This window comes from Heterodontus francisci, chromosome 22 (assembly GCF_036365525.1).
Source record: "Heterodontus francisci isolate sHetFra1 chromosome 22, sHetFra1.hap1, whole genome shotgun sequence".
NCBI classification, from domain to species: Eukaryota; Metazoa; Chordata; class Chondrichthyes; order Heterodontiformes; family Heterodontidae; genus Heterodontus; species Heterodontus francisci.
This window is the reverse complement of record NC_090392.1, coordinates 65,125,067-65,150,414: the sequence shown is the minus strand read 5'-3', so window position 1 is coordinate 65,150,414 and position 25,348 is coordinate 65,125,067. Positions and strand designations below refer to the sequence as shown.

Here is a 25,348-nt window from a genome sequence, read left to right as displayed (position 1 = left end):
CTATCAGGCTCTAACTGTGCATGTCCAAGAACATTTCACTGTAGAAAAATGGCCTTTTTACAAGTACTATGACTTTGTTTTGTGTAGGGAGAAGTACTTCATAGTAATCCCAATGTAAACTTCGATTAAACATTTTTTTTTTTAGTTATAATCAATACCAGTACCTACATGGTGCTGACTGAAAATGGCAACAACTGAAAGTTGATCCGTTCTGATCAGTTAGGTTAGACTATGCTATTTGCTGGTGTTTGTATCTTTTATTATACATCACAATATGAGCGACAACTAGTCACATTACTATGTTACTGGTGCGATCACACATCTCGTTGCCATACAATCCAACATTCAAATCATTTTGTTGCTGAACTACTCGCTCCACATCCTCTCTGCATTAAGCAGCGGCCAGGCCCAATGTGTGCAGTGGATGCAAACAATTTCCAGATACAAATTCATATGGAGCAAGAGTGATTTTTAAAATGTTAATGTCTGAGCAAATGGTGCTCCCTGCAGGGTTAAGAATATAATCTTTTGTGATCTGTGTGACTGCCAATACAATTCTAAGCTGAATCACAGTTTTTTCCCCCGCCGTTTGCATTAGCACAATAATTCATATTCATAGCAATACAGCTGCCCACACGTGTGATCTCTCATGCTCTCTTTACACATGGATTTTTTGTTACACTATACTTGTAAATTTGGTCTTGGATTCTTGTATGGAATGTTTGGTCCATTATTGTTTGCGATGGCATTACTCTGTTCAGACTGCTACATATTGATGGTCTGGCAAATCCCAAGAACAGGGGATTTATCGGAGAAGACATGGAAACAAACCTTTCTAACCTTTCCCATGTTAACGCTCGTAAGAAAAAAACAAGTTCCGAAATGGTCTTCCTCAATCTTATTAGTTTTGAAATTATTCTCATAGCTTCAAGAAAATACACATGAACAAATAAGCTTTCACTTTAAATGCATATGTCGCAGCAAATATGCACTTAACAATAGAGAATATGAAGCTGCACAGCGGTTGGTATTTAATTGTCAAGAGATGATGGCACCTGAAATATAGTACAGTGGCTCAACTGCTTCTAATAGTCCTGAAGTCTCAGAAAATATGCTGTTTCCAATTTACTAAAATGTTCCACAATGTGAGAGTAATCCATCTTGACATGGGCCACAATGTTCCAGAGCAATTGTTAGTAATTGTCAAATCTTTTCTGCCATCAACCCTCCTTTTCTCATGACTATATAAATTAAGCATTACTGCTGAAAAGGCTTTTAGGATAATCTGAAGCCTTTGTATTATCTGATGGGCATTTGAAAAAGTGTAGTGCATGGCAGATTAAACATGTGCAGACAACCATTACCGTCACAGCTTAACCCTTTCCTGCAGTACATCAATCATGTGAATTTTTGAATCAGAATCAATCCGAATATTCCACACAACCGACATAAAATTTTAAATTATTTTGCAGCTTTTATATTTTAATTAGTGTTCAATTTACACATTTATTGTAGGTAGGCCTAGTAGGTTAGCAATAGTATACTCAGTATTTTCTCCCATTTACTCTATTGTATGGTTGAGTCAACAAGAAAGTGACTTGGAAGAGAGTCAGAAAAAAAATGGAATTGTCAGAGCAGTATTAACCTAAAACTGATACGTTCATCATTTTAAAGGTGAATCATATTTAATATTAAATGTATACAAGTTATTGCATCAATTATAGAATTACATATTGATAAGGCTCTAACAAATACTCCTGATTGATTAAACAAAATAACAACTTGTGGGACAAAATCTGAGACAACAGTCCAGTGATACCATGTAAATGAGTCATGGTTCCTCAGTTATTCTTTACGAATCCCAATTTGAGCTGAAACATCTGTAGAAGAAGCCATGACACTAAGCTCTTCCCCAAAAAGAGTAAAATATAAGACAAAGTAAACTTCCTTGACTGCTGTGTCACCTTACAGGCATTGGTAAAGATCCAGGAAAAGGCAGGCTGGCTGGCCAGCTAATTGTTGGGGAAACCACACAAGACTCAAAGAGGCTTAAACTATTTTCATTTTCACTGTTTTATATCATAAAAATGTAACATACTAAAATATTATGAGAAAATTAACTTCTACAATGGGAAGAAGGAATATATAGAAGTAAATTTTTATAATATATAAAATAGATGGTTTCATGATAGAAATCATACCCTGACCATAATTGTTTTTTTAGTTTAATATACAAAAGATGCATTTTTCAATGTACCTGAAAAATACTGACTGGTATCTTGTGGTCAGTGACAAAGCTACATACAGTGCTTGCCATTGACCTCTCAGAAAGCTGCCCGCCATGGCAGTTGGTGGAATTTAAATTCAATTAATTAATAAATTAAAATTATTAAAAATCTGCAACTGAAAGCTAGTTTCATGGCACCATTACTGAGACTACTGATTTTTGTAAAAGCCATCTCGTTCACTAATGTCCTTTAGGGAAGAAAATACTGCCGTCCTTATCTGGCCTACATGTGACTCCATACCCACAGCAATGTGGTGGACCTGCCCTCTGAAATGGCCTAGCAAGCCACTCAGTTCAAGGGCAATTGGGGATAGGCAACAAATGCTGTCCTGCCAATGACACCCACACACCATGAAAGAATTTTACAAATCTAGTGATCTGTCATGAATTTCACCTTTCCTGAAATTATTTAAATCTTGTGCCAAGACAAGGGGATTTCCAGGTGTCCAGCAATCAGGATGTCATCGAGCATGGTAAGAAGCCAACCATATTGAAGTATTCTCACAGACAGAAAACCAAGAAATAAATGCAGAACATCCTTCAACTTTTATAAATTTTACCGAGAGAAATTAAGATTGGGACAGACACATTAGAAGCTAAAACATCAAACAAACTTTAAAAAATATTTTTAAGCTATTGAATTATCATAAAGAAAAAAATTGAGAATAGAGAAATATAAAATTAGTTTACCAGGGCCAGAAGGGCTCTTCAGCAATAGTTAGTGTATTGTTAAAACCCCAGTTGCACCTCATTACCAAGTAGTAACTTTTTTGGGGGCTTTCAAATAGTGATATTACTGCGTTAAAGGCAAAGTTCTCGACAGATCAGTGATTTCTGGAAGATTGTTGTCTGCAGGGACTTCAATAGCGCACCCTGTGGAGGAGTAGGGAATTAGTGACAGAAACTTCTGGATTTCCACACTGAACTGCACACATCCGCACGCCAGAAGTTGCTGTCAGTTTCACAACTATTAATAATAGCAAACACAGCGTTTCACTGCCATTACAACTGCAAAATCTAGGCCTTTATGACACCTGGCCAGCTACAGTGGTCTATACAACTAAAGAGTTCTGTTAACTGATGGCAGAATTCACGCGAAATAAATAGAAGTTAATAGCTTTGCATTGTCAGCAGAATAACTGTTCATTGATGTAATGCTAGGGTTCATATTAACTTCCACATCTGATAACATTTAAAATGTTATTCCTGGGCACAGAATATCCAGCCAGCAATATGATACATTTGCAAAACAATTACTTACTTCACTACAAATTAGCTAATTTCTCACAATTACAATAAATCTGTTGGATTCTAAATTTTTACATTGACATTTCTGACAATCAACCTTGGGGCTTAAGATAATTGGTGAGTAAAACACATCCAAAACTAATTTAAACATTTGACAAACTGAAATAAGATAACTTCTAGAATTACCAAAAAAATTACACACGTCCATTTTCAAACTTGGTCGGCATTTTTGAACCTGAAATATAGGAAAAAGAAAACTGCAGTATTTCTCTGCAAGTAACAAGCTTTGGCATGCAAAACCAAAGCCAGTGACACTAAAAAAAATTCTAGCCTCCTGAAAGGCTCTGTGAAGAGCAGTGTAAGAAACCTCATGCTGTGGACATAGAAGTTATCTGGTAAAAAAGCTCAGTTGCTACATGCTGTGGATAAAATGGACATGTTTTAAATTGCAATACTAACTCTACACTGCCAACAAGAGGATTGTTGGATTACTACAGACTGGCCTCATATTTGGTCTTTAATTACTATGACAAGTGGATTGCCCTGCACAATTTCAAATACTTCAATGCAAATTTGACTATAAACACACCTTCAGCTTTAATATTAAGATATTTAGGGTATGAAATATGAACCTGACTCGGGTCACTGAGATGTATATATGTTATACGGAGATCAACTAACAAATGCTCTGGATTACTGTGAAGTGTAAACCCCCCCTTCCAAATTCAAAGTAAAATTACCAAAGTAATTCAAATTGACATGTATTATGAAACTATGGTGCACATGCCCGAGGGTGACACTGCAACGGAGGTGGCATTTGTTGGGAGGGGTCGTCAATTATATTAACTCAATAATTCAACCAGGCATGCAAGGATTTGATTTCCAAGTAGTTAATGTTGAGCTCAGTTATAGGTGATAGACTTCTATGATTCTATTACAAAGCTCACAACAAGGCACTGTATCAGGACAACTGCTCACTAGTGATCAGTGACAGTTGAATTCCTTTGATGCTCCTCCACTTCAATGCAACTCCAAAAAGTAAATACAGAAATAATAGCATCAAAGCATTTATTAAGCTCCAGTCACCAAGTTCAAAGTACAGACAACTCAAGATATATAATGTTCCACTTCAGTGCAGAATATATACATCTCTTACCTTTCAAACAAGCCTATCACACTCATATTTGCACGCTGAACTCTCACAAAACATATTAGCCATCTGACAGTGTCATATTAAGACAAGCCCTCCATTGTTCAAGACAGAGAGCAGCTGTGACTGACTAGCAACATAGCAAGGACTGGGGTCCTAAACAGAACAAGCAGTGCCAATGCCACGTCTGGTTCTGAAACCCTGGCTCCAGTCTGGATAACCCTACATTATCCACTTCTACATGTACAATAATGATACAAGCTCCAGTTTTCTACCACCTCTTTGAAGCCTTCCATTGCCTCTGTTCTATCAAATTGCTTGTCCAACATGATACTTGGATAAGTAGCAATTTCATCCAGGTAAACAATGAAAAGGTTGAAGCCATTATACCCAGCTCCTACCACAACCACTTTACCATTGCCACTGATTCAGTGTCTCAGGCTGAATCAGACCGTTCACCACCTCAGGGACCTACTGAAATTCTGAACTGAACTGCCAACCGTATATTTTTTCATCACAACTACTACCTACATTCACCTGCATAATCGCTCATATCTCCATTCTTACCTCAGCCCATCTGCTGCTCAAATTCGCATCCATGTCTGTCACTTCCAGACTCTGCTACAACAGTCTCCTGTCTGGCCTTCCATCGTTCACTCTCAGTACCTTCAGTTCACCCAAAACCCGAACTCTCATATCATAGTCCCACGTGCCCATTACCCCTATCCCTGCTGATCTACACTGGCTCCCAATCCCTCAGCACCTCAGTTTATAATGTTCATATTTGTTCAATCAATCCATGACTTCGCTTTATCCTGGTCTCTAACTTTCTGCAGACCTAAACCTCCAACTCAAACTCTCCATTCCTGTTACTTGTGCCTCATGCAACATCCCTGCCCTTTTACTCACCATGGAGACTATGCTTTCAGCTAAAGTCCTCAAGCTCTAGAATTTCCTTTCCCATTCCACCACTCCACTTCTGCTTTAAGGCCTTCTTCAACCAAGCTTTTGGTCACACCTTTAATCTCTTTCATTGGTTCAGTGTCAATGGGTTGAAATTTGACCAGCCCTTTCAGGATAGGCTGAGAGAGGCAGGAAGGCTAGCAAAATGGTATGTGAAGGAATCGGGTTTGGTGGGGATGAGGGGGGGTGCCCAACATTTTCCTGCTGTGCCATTTTACCAGCAATGGGAAAGTTGGCAGATTGGTCGCCCGCCGCGATGCCAATCTTAGGTCACTTCCTGCCGCGTCAGGAAGGCCCATTGCCACTTTAGGAGACTGCCTAGTGAAACCTGGCAGCCTCCTAATGGACGTGGCCCCCTTTAGGGTCAATCCATGGCCCACAGAGGGACCCCTCAGCAGTAATAGTTTCACCTGCCCTCAGCAACACCCTCAACCCAACTCACCTATCTTTGAGGGCACGCAGCCATTGAGGCACCCTCTCCCTGCAGCCTCAGCAATGGCCACTGCTAGCAGTGGCGCTGCTAAGGCTGCTGAGCTACAGGCCCTCTGATTGGGCTGACAGCTCTCGGGGGCAGGTTGCTGTCTTTAACAGGATGGCAGCCACAGTAGCAGCCAGGCTCCAAGTCCCGCCGCCTGCTGAAGCAGGGTTAACTCTGGTTTCCGCCCCGGGACTTCTGTAAAATTGTGGCCACTATTTTTCTTGCACCTTTATGAAGCACCTTGGGATCTTTTGCTGCATTAAAAGCGCTACAAAAATGAAAGTTGTTGTTTTCATAGCTGTTGGAGACACATTTCAAATTTGATGATGTCTACGAATAAAAACCAAAACACTACAGTACATTTGGTGTTTGATACTCAGGGCTCTCTTCAGAATTTATAGCAAACAAAAAGCCACCTGTAACATTACACATTACAAATTGAACAAAAAATTCAAAATACAAAAAGGATTGTGAATTAATATAGAATTACAATTATGTCATCCCAATCCAAGATTAAAAAGCTGCTTATTTGCCCAAAAATCTCATATAAACAACAATTCAAGCTGTACATAAACAGACTCTTTAACAACATAACACAGATAAGACCCCCTACATAAATATTCCACAGATAACATGTACTTTGATAATACAGAATGTAACAGTGGAGGAAAGGGCAGCAGGCATCTGACCATGAAAGTAGTTTCTTAAATTCCAAGGATGTGTTCACACATCATATATTTTAGTGGTCTAGTTCGTGGCACCTCCACAATTTTTAAATATAACATAGATAAACAGTGATGTTCGTTTTATTCCCAAACCTGTTAACCAGAAGCCTACCCACCATTCTATTTTACAGCTTGTTATGGCTGAGGTAATTTTTATAATTTAATAATCAAATAACAGATTTGTAGGAAGCCTTTCTAAGGCAATTGACTATAATGTCAGTTCAAGGTTTCTAGCCATCCTGTAAATTTCACTGCTCTCTAATGATTTCCTTGAGCACAATGGTCTTTCCTATTGCATTTTATATACTGAACAGCAACCGTTCACGTAGAAAAGTAATAGAGGAACAGGGCAAAAATGATTGATGCATCTTTAATATTTTTTCACAGCTTGTCCACATACATCAAGGGGCAGTAGAAATTTGATAGCCATCACCTTCAAACACTGCACAGGATCCCTCTCTGCTGCTGACATATTCCAGCCAAAACTAGTGAGACTAACAGAGATTTTCCTTCAGCATAAGTCCACAGGTCGACCACTGAAAGACATTATCTCACAACCAATGATTCACACTGGTTATTCTGCTCATCATTCACACAGTTTAGATTAGCATCAAACCAAAAACTGTCTACCTAGTAACTTGCAAAGTAGGTTTGGTGCTATCCCACCTGCACTGGAAGGGATCATAAAGGAATTTGATTAAAAAAGATAAAAGGATATTGCACCATTTTTAGAAAACCAAATTCAACTACCAGATTCACTGGCATTACATTCACATTATCAGGATAGATTTTCATCTGTACTGCCTGGGTGGAGCAGGAAAAAAAAATGGATGGGGAGATTACAGACCTGTTCGAGCCTGCTTGATATAGCTTTCTTTAAATTAAATAAATGGAAAATAGAATAATTCTATTAATGATGTACGATCCTTCAGAGGCAGATTTTCCTCTGTGCCTCTTCACCAGTGGATGCTTAACACCAGACGGTAAAGACAAAACTTTACTCTATACATTCGGTATTAGCATATAAAAAGCGGCCACCTTGATCCGCTGACTGATGCTGGAAGAGCAGCCAGCTGCTCTAAGTTTAATAGATTCTGATGTTTTTGCTGTACTCACACAGCTCTCAGGATGGAATTTGCCTGGGAAGGACAGGAACTTCCCCAGACACACCTGCATGACCGAGGGAAAGAGCAGAGGCATCAGCTCACAGCTCCACTCCTGGAATTTAAAGAGCTAGTGTAAAGGGTGAGATCTCAGCAAATAGGTCCTGTCCTAAATTCCTGACTCCCATCAATCCCTGTGGGAGAATATACACTTTCTTCCCTCTCTGGCCCCAATAATTTCGAATTAATATCGAATGTAACTTGTGAAGTACAGTGGAGTGAAATAACCACTTTTTTATGCAGATGCCAGATTGGGCATCAGCTCTAGGTTCAGACTGCATTTACATTATAACCACTTTGTACCAACAGTAGTGTAAATGTTTCCTTAAAATGACATTGAAAGGATCAACAGCTGCTGCAATGGTTATGAGTGCACTGGATTTCAGAATGCAAGGTTCTACAGCTAATGTGAAACGCTAACAAATTTACAAAACTAAAAAAGTCAAATTTGTGAATTATCAGGGATAAATAATGAAGTTTCTTCATTGTAAAATATTGAATAGTACACAAAAACTACACCGCAGGATACAATGATGAGCTATTTGTATTGTGTATCTAGAAATATCACTTGTCATTGCTCGTTTATACCATGAATACATGGTACAATTTCATTGCAATTTGAAGGCATTTAATTCTTTTTTGAAGAATACAAAGCTTGAATAGCATAATTTTAGTCATGTTATGGGAAGCACTTCACAATAATGTTTTTGTTTCACCAAGATCAAAAACTTCAGTGTTGCATGCAACAGGAATCTTTCATGCCCAATTACTTTCACCTATTTTAGAGCCATGTCTACTTCAAACATCTGTATTTGGCACAGGAAAACTGCATTTTAGCCATACTATCTGTTGCTCCAGCTTCAGACATCACTGCACACCAGGTCAGGTATTCTTGGATGATCAGATGCCAGAGTGTACAACGTGTTCAGAATCAGCAGCAACAAGAACAGTAGAGCTTTGGAGCAGCATTGTTTGGAGAGCAGGTTGAGGTAAAAGAAAATTTAACTGATGCTGTGAGGTAATGGGGGGGGGGGGGGGTGGGGGGGTGGGGAGAAGAGGGAGGAAAAAAAATCAGACTGGTACTTATGTGGGGGCTGGAAGGGGAAGAATGAAGGAAGGTCCAAGAGTGAAAACATGAAGTGAAAGTCAAAGAATGGCACTAGGGAAGAAGTGAGGAGAGGAAGGAGGAGGTTCAACAGCAGGATGGGAGTGGATAGAGAAAAGGGGCAAATAAGGGGAGCCAAAAAGTAGCCCAAGGAAATTGAGAGATAGGGATGGTACCAACATGAATATTGTTGGGGTTAGAACAGCAGGAGCATGAATTCAGCAATGGAGAATTGCTCAAAAATTGGTAAAGTTAGAGGAAGGGTGTACGTCTGAGAATTGGAGGTTGTTGAAGGAGATAGCGTCTGAACTGTGGAGGACTGGATCAGAATCAGATCTGTGATTTAGGGACTGTTGAAGTGCGACAACCTCTCTGCGTATGGAGAGGGGGGGCAAATGTTAGTGGGAAAGAGTGTATCTGAACTACGCGAGTGGGTTACAGGGAGTGGTTTTGAACTATGAAGGAGTTGGAATGGGGAAGCGACTGTGACAGGCAAAAATGACTGTTGAGGTTACGATTAGGGCATTGTCCGGTTATACAAAAATTCATAAGGTACAACATGGAAACAGGCAATTCAGGCTAACCAGTCCATATTGGTGGTTATCCTCCATGCAACCAAACAGTCCTAACCACATTTATCTGCCTTATTCCAATATCCCTTTATTCCCATTTTTCTTCTTAGTTTCTGCTATAACCATTAACCCTGGAAGTGAATAACTGGGGGGGGGGTCTCATCTCTCTCAAAGTCCAAGTTGGAGTTGATAATCTTCCCAGAGCTATCAGTTTATCAACTGTCAGGAATTACCAATGACATCTACGCATTGGCATTTGAACTTGTGCCGTGAGGAGAGTCTTTCCACGTGTATCGTTATGATTCGCTCAGACTGTAACAGTATTTTCATGTTTGTTTTCCAAATGATTTTAAAAGCAAGCTGCACTGTGTATTTTATGGCCTTTTTGAAGTAAGAGGGGCTGCTGAGCAAATCAGAATGAGAGAGATAAGATTACTGGTACTTTATTTTACATGCACATATCCACCTATCTGCACGTATACATTAATGCAAGTGTTGTTCCAATACAGCAGTCTGTTAGATTGCTACTGAGACATTTTGAGAAAAGAATTAACATGTATAAAGAAGCAGAATTTATCTAAATACTGAAGAGGAGCGCATTCAGTTCTGGGTACCACACCTCAGTAAGGATATATCGGGCTTGGAGGGGGTACAGCATAGCTCCATCAAAACGATAACCTTAACCCTTTTAGCCCAGATATGAGAAGAGGTTACACATACTAAGCTTCCACTGTGTATAGAAGATTATGGGGTGGTCAAATTGAGGTGTTCAAGATGATGAAAAGATTTGATAGGTAGAGAGAGAAAAACTATTTCCTTTGGTGGAAGAGTGCAGAACAAGGGGAGAAATGACCTTAAAATTAAAGCTAGGCCATTCAGGGGTGAGGTCAAGATGCACTTCACATGAGGGAGTGGAAATCTGGATCACTCTCCCCAAAAGGCTTTTGAAGTAAGGTCAATTGAAAATTTCAAAACTGAGAATCATAGATTTTTGTTAGGCTAGGATATTAAGGGTTACAGAACCAAGGCAAGTAGATGGAGTTGAGATACAGATCAGCCATGTTCTAATTGAATGGTGCAACAGGCTTGAAGGGCTGAATGGTCTACTCCTAATTGAACTTTGTTGGTTTAATGGCACTCCAAGCTCATAGCCTTGGAACACAAAAATCATAAAATGCTAGTTGTTTCTCACGTGCTCAAGACACATTTACATTTCATTTTTTATTTGTTCATGGGATGTGGGTGTTGCTGGCTAGGCCAGCATTTATTGGCCATCCCTAATTACAGTTGAGAAGGTGGTGGTGAGCTGCCTTCTTGAACCATGCAGTCCTTGGGATGCAAGTACACCAACAGTGCAGTTAGGAAGGGAGTTCCAGGATTTTGACCCAGCGACAGTGAAGGAATGACGATATAGCTCCAAGTCAGGATGGTGTGGGATTTGGAGTGGAACTTTCGGGTGGTGGCGTTCATGTATCTGCTGCCCCAGTCCTTCTAGGTGGTAGAGGTTACAGGTTTGGAAGGTGCTGTCGAAGGAACCTTGGTGAGTTGCTGCCGTGTATCTTGTAGATGGTACACACTGTTGTCACTGTGTGTCTGTGGTGAAAGGGGTGAGTGCTGAAGGTGGTAGATGTGGTGCCAATCAAGCAGGCTGCTTTGTCCTGGATGGTGTCAAGCTTCTTGAGTGTTTTTGGAGCTGCACCTATCCAGGCAAGTAGAGAGTATTCCATCACACTCCTGACTTGTGCTTTGTAGATGGTGGACAGGCAATGGGGTGTCAGGTGGTGAGCTGCTCCCTGCAGAATTCTTAGTCTCTAACCTGTTCTTGTAGCCACAGCATTTATGTGGCTAGTCCAGTTCAGTTCAGTTTCTGGTCAATGGTAAACCCCCAGGATGTTGATAGTGGGGGATTCAGCAATGGTGCTGCCATTGAATGTCAAGGAGATGGTTAGATTCTCTCTTGCTGGAGATGGTCATTGCCGGGCACTTCTGTGGCACAAATGTTACTTGCCACTTATCAGCCCAAGCCTGGATGTTGTCTGGGCTGCTTCAATATCTGAGGAGTCACGAATGGTGAACATTGTGTAATCAGCAGCAAACATGGCCACTTCTGACCTTATGATGGAGGGAAAGTCATTGATGAAGCAGCTGAAGATGGTTGGGCCTAGGACACTACCCTGAGGAACTCCTGCAGTGATGTCCTGGAGCTGAGATGATTGACCTCCAACAACCACAACCATTTTACATTCTGAAATTTTCAACTTTTAACTGTTTAATAAAGGATCCTAATTACTTTTAATTGTAGGAAACAGTCTCTCAAAGTTCTCTAAAATGCCCCTTTCCCATAATAAAGATAGTGTGTTTAATTCTAAATTCTTGTATTAGGTGTGATTCTCTTTCATTGCTCCTGGCACGATAAACAAAAATGTGAAATTATTGATTAAATAATAAATCTCCATAGATATTTAATGATGATGATTAGTCATCCAAGAAAATTAAATCAATTTTATCCTGTAATAGTAAGTAAACACCTGATGACAAAAACCTGTCGCAGTTTATTTGTATCGTCTAACTGCACTATTGCATTTACAATAGAATGAATTACTTAAATTTAAATCCTCAATGGCAACTCTATGGAGTAATTTCATTTCATGACGCGTGGCTTGTACTGTTTGTGAGCAAAGGATCATTATCTGCTAACACAGAAAAATGTGAATGATATTGTTTCAGATAATGATTGTAAACATTGATTTTAGTGGTCTGCAGCCCTCATGTTCCTCCAACTGCCACCCAAAGTGTGTTGCGCCCACCCTGGCCTACACTCAACTGGATTTTCAGGCTTAGGATACATTCATGGCTCAGATGTGCTGTCAGCCCAGTTGGCCTGCACCCAGAATGAGGAGAAAGTCAGCTGCTGATGCAGGTCTGAGGGGCAGACTCTCTGCCGGCTGTGGTGCAAACTGGCAGCTGTCCAAAGATAGAGAGCCAGAAGCTCTCCAGCCCTTAGGATATGATGGTTCCAGTTAAGTTAATAGTCAAATTATATTGTCGGGCCTTTTTTTTTTGCCTTGCTACTCACCCCTCTCAGACACTGCAATCTGAGGACTTGATCCAGGAAGGAGGGCTGGCAACTTTTTATTCGGGCACTCCTGCTTCTCCAGCAGTCCTTCCAGAAAATGAGGTGGGAGGGCCGTGACATCACATATCATCCAAAGAGGACTTTTATCCTATTCACCTGTCTTAAAAAGTGCCCAGTCCCAGAGACAAAACAATTGTGTGTAGTCCCCACAATGGAACATCTAATGACAGTTCATTTGTGTGTTGTGTAGTCAGAGTAAATCTCCATGACGTCTTTACTGGGGACAGCCATGTTGAAAACTATTTACACCTCCCAGAGAGGGCAGCAGAGAGGTGGCATACAAATGCTTAGCTATTACATATACACACACACACATAGAAAGGATCAGGAATGAGAGGGCACAGATTTAAAGTGATTGGCAAAAGCAGCAAAAGAGACATGAAGAAAAACTTTTTCACGTAGCAAGTGGTTAAGATCTGGAATGCACTGGCTGAGTGTGGTGCAGGCAGGCTCAATCGAGGCATTCAAAAGGGAATTAGACTGTTATTTGAAAAGGAAGAATGTGCAAGGTTACGGGGAGAAGGTGTGCAAAGGCATAAAATGAATTGTTCATTTGGAGAGCTGGTGCGAATACGATGGGCCGAGTAGCCTCCTTCTGCATTGTAACAATTCTGTGACTACCATCAGCCAGTTCACTACAGTACACTACACTCCCTCCCCACTTAAAAAAAAAATGTAAATGTAAAATGAAACATGATCATTTACCAGAATACAATACCACCCTGAAATTTAACAGGTTGGGTTGCATGCTTGTTACTGTAACCTATGTTACTGAATTTAAAATTATATGACCGAAACTTCCAGAGTAATTTACAGGTTAAAAAATGTTTTTTCCTCAACATCAGTATGTCTTTAACAAAAATACTTCCCAAAAAGTAATGAAAAGAACTTATTTCTTCTTCCTTTCTATATACTTTCAATTAACCTAAATAGCTTTTTTCTCTTTCTGTCTGGGTATCTTGTTCCATTTCCATTAGCTTGACTCTGCTCTCTGAACATCTCAGACTGCGTCCACCCTGAATTTTGACTTTGATCACCAATTCCACTTAATGGGTGGGACCGTGAAACTGATTAATTAGTCTTAATCAAAGACCCTGATAAACTTTGCTCTACCAGTGGATTGAGATACTGGCAAACTTTCAATTTCTTCGTGACCCTCACTTGGGGCTGTAGGAATTTGTACTAAAGGTGGTTTCTCATGCTCTCCCTTTGTCAGATTTCCTCTTTCATAAAAATGATCGACATGACACTGATGGACTCGATATATGAATGTACCTAGTCTTTTTGCAACATTTCCAAACATATACTTCTCATCACCTCGGTGGTTTTATACCATGGCCTTCTGGCCAGCACTGAACTAAGTTTCATGCCTTCAGTATCATGACTCATCTTCACTCTGTCTTGCTTTTCTCTTACTTTACTATTGATGTCAGGCTTAAGCGAACTAAACCTGTTTAGTGTGTTTAAACTCTAACTCGTAAGTGAGCAACCTGTTGTAGACTGTGTGGTTATTTTGTAAGAGAACAGAAAATTGTCTAGCCTGTGTTGAAGAGAAACATGAAAATTATTGCCTTGCATGTTACCTAGCAAATACTTCTTCACAACTTGTACACTTCTTTCTGCAGCACCATTTGATACTGGGTGATATGATGGTATTACAGTATGTTTGACTCTACTCTTACTCAACTATTTCAAACTCTTCTGATGTAAACTGTGGACCATTATCTGCCACCAACACTTCTGGCAACCCATAAATTGTAAACCAACTTCTCAAAACCTCAACAGTTTTGGCACATGTGGTATTGGGCATAGACTCAACATTTACCCACTTGCTATAGCCATCAACCAAAACAAAATACTCTTTTCCTTCCACGACAAAGAAATTGACATGTACGCGTTCCCACGGTTTTCTTGTGTTTGACCGTGGAATGAAAGGAACCTTGGTTGGATTATTTGATCCTCCTTGCTCAAAGACCACTTTGTGCACTCGTCGCACTTCCTCAATGTCAGACATACTACCCCTACTGTAAATAACTCATCCCAGTTTAACTGTATTTTCTTAAGCCAATTTCTTCACATTCCGGAGACTTTGTTCCCTCCTACTTCTATCAATGCCAAGTAATATACATCATTGTTTTCTACTCTAACACTAACTTCACCTAACACTAGAATACTGTTATTGTTATAACTAATCAGTTTCACACCAGTTTTTCCAATGGGAATGTGACTTAGGGATTTCTTGTACTCTCCTTCTGAGATAACAGACACTGCTGCAGCTGTATCAATCACGAAAGTAAGTTGCGAATCTCTGACTTTCATTTTTACTGTGGGGTGCTGGAATTATATCAGCCCTTTTTCTCTCAACTTTCATGTGCTGTTTTTCTTGCTCTCTGACAGAGTACAACTCAATCTTCCTGCTTGATAACCACAACGTGTTTCCATATCTATCGTGTGCACATTCGAGGACTTCCAGGTTCCTGAACTAGCTTTAGGTCTACCATGATCTTGGTCTGGTGCATTGCTGCAACCTGGAGCATTATTGTTTCCTTCAAAACATAGAAACATAGAAAATAGGAGTAGGCCATTCGGCCCTTCGAGCCTGCACTGCCATTCAATACGATCATGGATGATCGTCAAACTCAGTACCCTGTTCCCGCTTTCTCTCCATAACCCTTGATCCCTTTAGCCCTAAGAACTATATCTAACTCTTTCTTAAATATATTTAATGATTTGGCATCAACTGCTTTCTGTGGTAGAGAATTCCACAGGTTCACCATTCTCTGGGTGAAGAAATCCTTCCTCATCTCAGTCCTAAATGGCTTTCCCCTTATCCTTAGATTGTGGCCCCTGGTCCTGGACTCCCATGCCATTGGGAACATCCTTCCTGCATCTAGTCTGTCAAGTCCTGTTAGAATTTTGTAGACTTCTATGAGATCCCCTCTCATTCTTCTAAACTCTAGTGAATACAAGCCTAATCGACCCAATCTCTCTTTATACGTCAATCCTGCCATCCCAGGAATCAGTCTGGTGAACCTTTGCTGCACTTCCTCCTTAGCAAGAACATCCTTCCTCAGATAAGGAGACCAAAACTGCACATAATACTCCAGATGTGGTCTCACCAAGACCTTGTATAATTGCAGCAAAACATCCTTGCTCCTGTACTCAAATCCTCTCGCTATGAAGGCCAACATTCCATTTTCCTTCTTAACTGCCTGCTGCACCTGCATGCTTACTTTCAGCGACTGGTGCACAAGGACACCCAGGTCTCGCTGCACCTTCCCCTTTCCCAATCTATCACCGTTTAGAGAATAATCTGCCTTTCTGTTTTTGCCACCAAAGTGGATAACCTCACATTTATCCACATTATACTGCATCAGCCATGTATTTGCCCACTCACTCAACCTGTCTAAATTACACTGGAGCTTCTGTGCGTCCTCCTCACAGCTCACCCTCCCACCTAGCTTTGTGTCATCTGCAAACTTGGATATATTACATTTAATTCCCTCATCTAAATCATTAATATATATTGTGAATAGCTGGGGTCCTAGCACCGATCCCTGCGGTACCCCAGTAGTCACTGCCTGCCACTCGGAAAAAGACCCGTTTATTCCTACTCTGTTTCTTGTCTGCCAACCAGTTCTCTATCCATTTCAGTACCTTACCCCCGATCCCACGTGCTTTAATCTTGCACGCTAATCTCTTATGTGGGACCTTATTGAAAGCCTTCTGAAAGTCCAAATACACCACATCCACTGGTTCGCCCTTATCTATTCTACTAGTTACATCCTCAAAAAATTCCAGTAGATTTGTCAAGCATGATTTCCCTTTCATAAATCCATGTTGACTTTCCTATACTACTCCTGCATGCCATGTGGATATGACCAACTTTCCCACAGGCATAGCACTTTGACTGGAAATGGGAACATTTAGAAGGGAAAGATAGCATCAAAATTTCTGACTGAGTCTGTGAACTTGGCCATGGCCTGGTTCCCGCTGAAAGCTGGTGGATCTCCCCTGCCAGCTCAGGAAAAGACCTTCCTTACAATGTGCAACTATTTCTTCCTGTCATTTTCATGTCTGTGGCCTCCTTCCACGTCAGCTTATTGTCTTCACTCAAAAACTTGGCCTGGATTTTACTGTTCTGTAGTCCTCCAACTAACGTTGACTTCTAAGTTTGCGCCAATACCACAGTGACGAGAGTGTTTCTTTAATTCAAGAATATAATCTGTAATAGATTCACATGGCAACGGTTTCCTTCCAGAAAATGCAATTCACAGTGCAATTTCATTCTCAGTCATGCCATAATATGAGTCCAGAACCTGATTAATTTCTGAATAGTCCAAAGGGTCTCGCAGGCGACACTGGCTAAACACAACCTCAAAAGCATCTGGCACCATCATGGTGTGGAAAACATTCACTTTATCCTCATTCCTTATTTTATTAGCTTGCAGCCAAATGCGTAACCTTCATTCATAACTACACCAGTCCTCTTTGTTAGGGATGAATTCCCCCATTGTCCCAAAATATATCTTCAGTGCAATTTTTCAATTACATACCGCGCTGACTCAGAGTTGTACCTGAACACGAATTGCAGACACACCCAAAGCAATCTTTCAAAGCACCCAAACTTCCTCAAAATCAACTTGGGAGTTCCAAAAAGTGCATCACAATGTTCTTCAGATATTAATTTCTCAAATAAATGTAAAAAAATTAAATTCCACCTATCACCATGTTTCTGTTGTGTATTCACAGAGTAAATTTACATGAGATCTTTACTGGGAGCAGCCATGCTGGAAAACTTTATTTACACCTCCCAACAAAGAAGGCAGCAGAGAGGTAGTGTCGAAGTATACAAATGCTTTGCAATCGTAATACAATCAGCCAGTTCAATACAGTATACAATTTGAATCACAACATGAACACTTTTCAAAATAGTTTTTTTTTAATGGATGCTCATTGCTAACAAATATGCTAAATTCATAGCATATGATCAGTGCAGGAACACCATCTAATCATATTACCAGCAATTACATTTATTTTGCAATGTATTCCTACCTCCTCCTTATCTAAAACTTGAATATTACTTAAATATTCTATTTGATCTATCCCTTTATAAATGTGGTGCAACAGAAAAGACAGTACAGTTCAACATGACACTAATGTTAAATAAACACTGCTCATTAAAGAAATTGTAATAATTGTTTGTGACAAATACTTCTGATTCTTTTATACTGCACAGTCGATAAATAGAATTGAAATACAGATCACGGGATTACTCATTTGTCACAGATACTGTATTTCACTATTGATTTTGGCTTTTGCTCAAAGTGGCCTAGAAAAAAAGCAGTAAAACAATGAGAATTACCAAACCGATTTGTATTCGGTTCATAAAATACTTCAAAATGAAGAAACCTACAAATGTGCAGTTGTACAAATTCCAATTACCTAAGAGCTAAGACAAAGCAATCATTTTTATGCGTTAACTACTGCTGTGGTAAAATATTAAATTTTCAATTTCCCTCAAATTATTTGAACTAAATTGCCTTTTAAATTAAATTGTTCTTCTATTTTGTAGATACCCGAAACATATGCTAACATAATTTAAATTAATTCAGTTTTAAATTGAGGTTTTGTGAAATTTCTCCTCCCTTCTGTTTCCTCAGTCTCTGCATACCATCTACAGCAGAGAGGATGGGAGGCCGACATGCAATTGGGTGCTGGTAGATTAGCATGAATAAGCAAGGTGAGTCTTTGTAATTTCACCTCCTTTCCGTAGACAAATGATTTGCCTCTTCTCAGCAGCTATCTACAATAATATTAATGAGACTGGGGTCATCAGCACATTGGGCTGGGAATATAAAAGATCAGCCCTCAGCAAAGGGTTTAGCTTCATCCCATGACACTGCCACCTCAATGAATTTTGAGCTTGGCACTAGTTCCAGTGAAAGATCTGAGACCTTAACTGTTTCTTTCTCCACAGATGCTGTCTGACCTACTGATTATTTCCAGCATTTTCTGTTTTCGTATCTAGCATTACACATGGCATGTTAGTGACACAACAGCAACATTCAGGGCTGTGCGTATGGCACATTTGCAATTACCTTTTTTCTCCACCCTAATGAAAAGACCCAATCTATTAACTTTCTTTTATGGTTGACTTAGGAGTTTGCTTTCAAAGTAGATTTAAACATAATAGTGATATATCTGTCATTCTAAAGAAACTGATCATCTTAGAGAAATTTAAATTGATTTGTACGTGTAGCACACAACACAAATTCTACTGGCTGAAGCGCCATCAATATCTTTAATCTTCTTTCAGTATCATACTTTTAAACTCGTGAGATAATTAAATTGCTGTCCAAGGGAAAGCACATCACAACACAATTTGAAGAGGAGCCTATTCAATTACAAATTCAACATTCATATGTATAAGATATATGTAATACACAGCCGTCATAAAAAAAGTTTATCATTCACTATGGTTATTCTGAATGGCAGCAGCACATATTGGGAATTGGGGCATGATTGATTTCTGGTAACCTTGATTGTGTGACCATAATGGATGGAAAATCATGAATTTAGTTCATGCTTGAAACTTCCATATGCGCTCCTATTAAGTGAAGCCCTCACAGAGGTACTGAAGACAAAAATGTCATCTTTGAGCATGTAAGCCTTTCCCGACATATTCAGCAATTTCTGGAAAGACAATGCTCATTGGATCTAATAGTTTGGAAAGCTTATATTCAAGATTTTTTCTTAATTGCTATGCAAATTTTCTCCAATTATATGGACACTATCTTGGGTGTTCTGATTCACTTCAAAATCTTTAATACCTTACATGAACCATTTGCTAGGGGAGCAGATTCTCCCAAACTTGCAATTACTGCCTCTTTGCAGAATCCACTTAGCATGGATCTGGGGCAAACTCAAAATCATTCTCAGCCCATCTCAACAGGAGGCGGTATAAAGCGTGCAGTACAGTCAGTTGAAAGTAAGTCAGTTTGTCCAAATTAGTGAAAACTAAACAATTAATTTCACTCAAATGACACATTTTTAAGATTCAGGCCCTGATTTGTTTTCTTACTGTGCCTTTGTAATTCCCTACACACTATGTTCCCAGTCGCAGTGAAGCCCCCTGTTCACAGGTACTAAAGGAGATGCAGGCCTGTCCATATGAATTATTGAAGGGGTCATTCTAAAATAATGTAATTTGCACCTTCTGTGGCCTTCAAGTGCGGGTGTCCATCCTATGTTGAGGATTGAGCGTCAATCTGAAAGGCGAGACCACAGATCAAGTGGATACACACAGTGGGTTATTTCAATTCTAAAGACTTTATGACTTGAGAAAGGTGGCAGTCCAATGTTCCTATAGGGCTTTTAAAAACTACTACCTGTGTTCAAATGCCAATGGAGGACCCTAGACTGTCAGTAAAACGCTGAAGGGGATGATTGGTTTAGAACAGATCAGATGTTAAAAGCAACTAATAAGCTATAAGGCCTCCATGTGCTCAAATTGAGTTTAAATTGATAGTGGCCTGCTAATCAGAAGATCCTATTCTCAAACACTTGAATAGGTATTCAGGTCGAAAGGATGCAGATTAATTTACTGCTAAATGTTTATACCATGCTGAGGAATACAGCACTGCCTCATTATCTCTCTCTAGCAGGCTTTGTCATTAAGTGCACCCATAGCACTTAGCAGCAAGCTGCTTCGCCAGTGCCAATTGTAATACATAAAAATACAAAATTAAAACTCCATTCCTGGGCATTTGTTAAATTCCTTAGACATGAAATAATTCCACATTATGATACATGATCAATGAAGAATCCACAATTCTAATTACAAATGTCATCAAAGTTTCCACAATACCATCCAATTTACCCACAGCAAATAAAGAAAGTATGTATTAATACTGTCAGATTTTATTAAATCAGCAAAATCCAGCTGGTCTGGCATACTCGAGGGTATCTAAAGGATTCTGCCAAATTAAGTTATCAAATTAAAGAATCAAAAGCATCTATCATCATTCCTGATAATACACACATTAAGATGCTTGAAAGCTTACACTGCTCAGCCATGTTAAATGTGAATCTTATTTAGGTATGAAACTCTAAATGAAAGAAAATTATTTTATGCCAAACTTTTATGCCTTCCAAATTAGGCACTTTTAATGACCTTCAGTCCCATTGCCCCTCATGCCATCACTGCAGAACTTGATTTGATTTCCAGTGTAGCATACAACTGTTTTAAGGGAAAAAAATGAATGAGCTTTCTTTCTCCTTTTTCTACCAGGTTTCACCCCTCCATTCCTCCTCTTCCAAAATTTGACACTTAACCTGTCAAATCTTTTGGGATGTTGTCCAAACAGTGGCCCTCAAGGGACCACTACAGGTTGCCACTAGGAAGCTCCTCCCAAAATAAAACCATTTTTACTTACTATATTGTGCAACCACATTAGAACTACAGCCACTGGTCACTGACCATCCCCCGTCAATTTCTGAATGTCCCTCCTTTCCTGTCACTTATCCAGTCACCTCCTCTATCGCAATCCCATACTCTGCCTGCACCCTCTCCCAGATGCTCCCATCCATGCCCTCCCTCTCAAAGGCTTACCCATCCCTCAACTGTTCTCCCCACCCTCAACCATTCTCCCTCCTCTCTTTGCACCACTTATCCCCTCTCCAGATCACTACCAAGACCTAGCTGAGGTCTGCTGCTACTCTTACTGGCTCTACATTCAGGTAGGTATTTTTGAAGACACTTGTCGTTTAGCTGGCGGCCCTTTAAGAATCACTGCTTAGACCACATTTTTGTGGCTGCAGCTGACCCAGTATCAGCTGCTTTCAGCGCAGCATAACTTTGCAAAGGAGACCTCAAAGAGGCAGTAGGCTCACTATGTGCATATGCAAGGGCGTAACACCGATTTCAGATAATTGCTCTGGGCATCTCTTTCACTGCCTCTTCTGGCGCATAGTGACTGCTGCACCCTACCTGCCATATTGGATGCTTAGGCACCTGTTCTGTATCTGAGAAATTAACAAATTGAATTTCTAGGCCTCATATTTCTCCCTGGCACACACTGAGTTAGCCAATTTCAGCCAGGGCAATGATGGAGGTTCTATATTTGACCTCTGTGGTCCAAGCTAAGGCAGTGAGGAGAAAAAAAAATCAGCTTTGTTTCCTGCCATTCATGACAGTTATCAAGTAATCCTTGCTGAACGTATGCATGTATGTGGATGTAACACAAGGATAAGATTGCGCTTGGCTGTACTTATGAGAAGGAAAAAAATCAAAGTCAGTAAATCAGTTATCAAAGCAAAAGGAATAACAAAAATATATAATTAAAATAAATATGATAAGCATTTTGATGCAATGTTCTTGAAAGTGGCAAGGTTGACTGCAAAATACAAAAACAAATGATAGCTGACATGTAGATTTGTGTTCATTAATCTGCATATAGAACAATGGATATTTGGGTGTGCCCACAAAACTATACCCCAATCAAGATATATTATACAATAAACAAAGAGCAGAACAGGAATGGATAATAAGTATAATTTGATGACATCCATGAAATCACTTTCTAATATATACACACACATCATATGTTTTATATATAAAATCACACATACTCCTTTGATTGTATGGAAGCAGAGAGCTATGATTCTACTATCACTTTTTCTGCAGACTGTAGCTGTCAGTACATGTCCTTGATATGTGATAGCATTAACATGTGGTATTAACAGTCTGTGGCATTAACAGTAGGTTATTGGAAAATACTCTGCAGTTGACTACAGTGAAATCCTAATGCCTGGTATGTATTATGCCTAAATATGCATCAGCACAGAAGCAATTTGACTTTCATCAATGGAAATAAGATTTCAAACAAAACTAATATCAAAACATAGTGAAATCAACCAATGAGTTATTGCAGCCAAAACAGGTCAACCTACAATATTTTGTTTTTAAGCACACATGAGATTGATTGGCTAATAATTGCTTACTACACAACTGTGGCAGGTTATCGGTTGCATTTTTCTTTGTTTGGCACAACCTAGATCATGCATACAGTCGCTCTGCAAATCAATAACACCTTTCGTTTTAGAACATAGAACAGTACAGCACAGGCCCTTCGACCCACGATGTTGTGCCGAACCTTTAACCTACTCTAAGATCAAACTAACTACCTACCCTTCATTCTACTATCATCCATGTACCTATCCAAGAGTCACTTAAATGCCCCTAATGTATCTGCTTCTACTACTACCGCTGGCAGTGCATTCCACGCACCCACCACTCTCTGTGTAAAGAACCTACCTCTGACATCTTCCCGAAACCTTCCTCCAATCACCTTAAAATTATGCCCCCTGGTGATAGCCCTTTCCACCCTGGGAAAAAGTCTCTGGCTGTCCACTATATCTATGCCTCTCATCATCTTGTACCCCTCTATCAAGTCACCTCTCATCCTTCTTCGCTCCAATGAGAAAAGCCCCAGCGCCCTCAATCTTTCCTCGTAGGACATGCCCTCCAGTCCAGGCAGCATCCTGGTAAATCTCCTCTGCACCCTCTCTAAAGCTTCTACATCCTTCCTATAATGAGGCGACCAGAACTGAACACAATATTCGAAGTGTGGTCAAACCAGGGCCTTATAGAGCTGCAGCATAACCTCGCGGCTCTGAAACTCAATCCCCCTGTTAATGAAAGCCAACACACCATACGCCTTCTTAACAACCCTATCAACTTGGCTGGCAACTTTGAGCGATCTATGGACACGGACCCCAAGATCCCTCTGTTCCTCCACACTACCAAGAATCCTGTCTTTAAGCCTGTATTCTGCATTCAAATTCGACCTTCCAAAATGAATCACTTCACACTTTTCCAGGTTGAACTCCATCTGCCACTTCTCAGCCCAGCTCTGCATCCTGTCAATGTCCCGTTGCAACCTACAACAGCCTTCCACACTATCCACAACTCCAGCAACCTTCGTGTCATCGGCAAACTTGCTAACCCAGTCTTCCACTTCCTCATCATTTATAAAAATCACAAAGAGCAGAGGTCCCAGAACAGATCCCTGCGGAACACCACTGGTCACCGAACTCCAGGCTGAATACTTTCCATCTACTACCACCCTCTGTCTTCTATGGGCCAGCCAATTCTGTATCCAGACAGCCAACTTTCCGTGTATCCCATGCCTCCTTACTTTCTGAATGAGCCTACCATGGGGAACCTTATCAAACGCCTTGCTAAAATCCATATACACCACATCCACTGCTCTTCCTTCATCAACGTGTTTTGTCACATCTTCAAAGAATTCAAGAAGGCTTGTGAGGCATGACCTGCCCCTCACAAAGCCATGCTGACTGTCTCTAATCAAACTATGCTTTTCCAAATAATCATAAATCCTGTCTCTCAGAATCCTCTCCAATAATTTGCCCACTACCGACCCAAGACTGACTGGTCTATAATTCCCAGGGTTATCCCTATTCCCTTTCTTGAACAAGGGAACAACATTTGCCACCCTCCAATCATCCGGCACTACTCCAGTGGACAGTGAAGACGCAAAGATCATCACCAAAGGCGCAGCAATCTCTTCCCTCGCTTCCCGTAATATCCTTGGGTATATCCCGTCTGGCCCCGGGGACTTATCTGTCCTCATATCATTCAAAATTTCCAGCACATCCTCCCTCTTAACCTCAGCCTGTTCGAGCATATCAGCCTGTTCCACGCTGTCCTCACAAACGACCAGGTCCCTCTCGCGAGTGAATACTGAAGCAAAGTATTCATTTAGGACCTCCCCTACCTCCTCCGACTCCAGGCACAAGTTTCCTCCACTATCCCTGATCGGCCCTACCCTCACTCTGGCCATCCTCTTGCTCCTCACATAACTGTAGAACGCCTTGGGATTTTCCTTAATCCTACCCGCCAAGACTTTTTCATGTCCCCTTCTAGCTCTCCTAAGTCCATTCTTCAGTTCCTTCCTGGATACCTTGTAACCTTCAGGAGACCTGTCTGATCCTTGCTTCCTCAACCTTAAGTAAGCTTCCGTCTTCCTCTTGACTAGCTGTTCCACATCTCTTGTCATCCAAGGTTCCTTCACCCTACCATCCCTTCCCTGCCTCATCGGGACAAACCTATCCAGCAGTCGCAGCAAGTGCTCCCTAAACAACCTCCACATTTCTGTCGTGCATTTCCGTGAGAACATCTGTTCCCAATTTATGCTCCCCAGTTCCTGCCTAATAGCATTGTAATTCCCCCTCCCCCAATTAAATATTTTCCCATCCCGTCTGCTCCTGTTCCTCTCCATGACTATAGTAAAGGTCAGGGAGTTGTGATCACCATCACCGAAATGCTCTCCCACCGAGAGATCTGCCACCTGGCCTGGTTCGTTGCCAAGCACCAAGTCCAACATAGTCTCCCCTCTAGTTGGCCGATCTACATATTGAGTCAGGAAACCTTCCTGGGCACACCTGACAAAAACTGCTCCATCCAAACGATTTGCACTAAGGAGGTTCCAATCAAT

At 40.5% G+C, this 25,348-nt stretch overlaps 1 protein-coding gene across 7 annotated transcripts in view; it reads right to left on the bottom strand.

Moving 5' to 3' along the window:
• LOC137381396 (neural cell adhesion molecule 1-like) overlaps positions 1 to 25,348 on the bottom strand; it is a 538,973-nt gene that overhangs the window by 264,007 nt on the left and 249,618 nt on the right. The gene's annotated exons all lie outside the window — the stretch shown is intronic.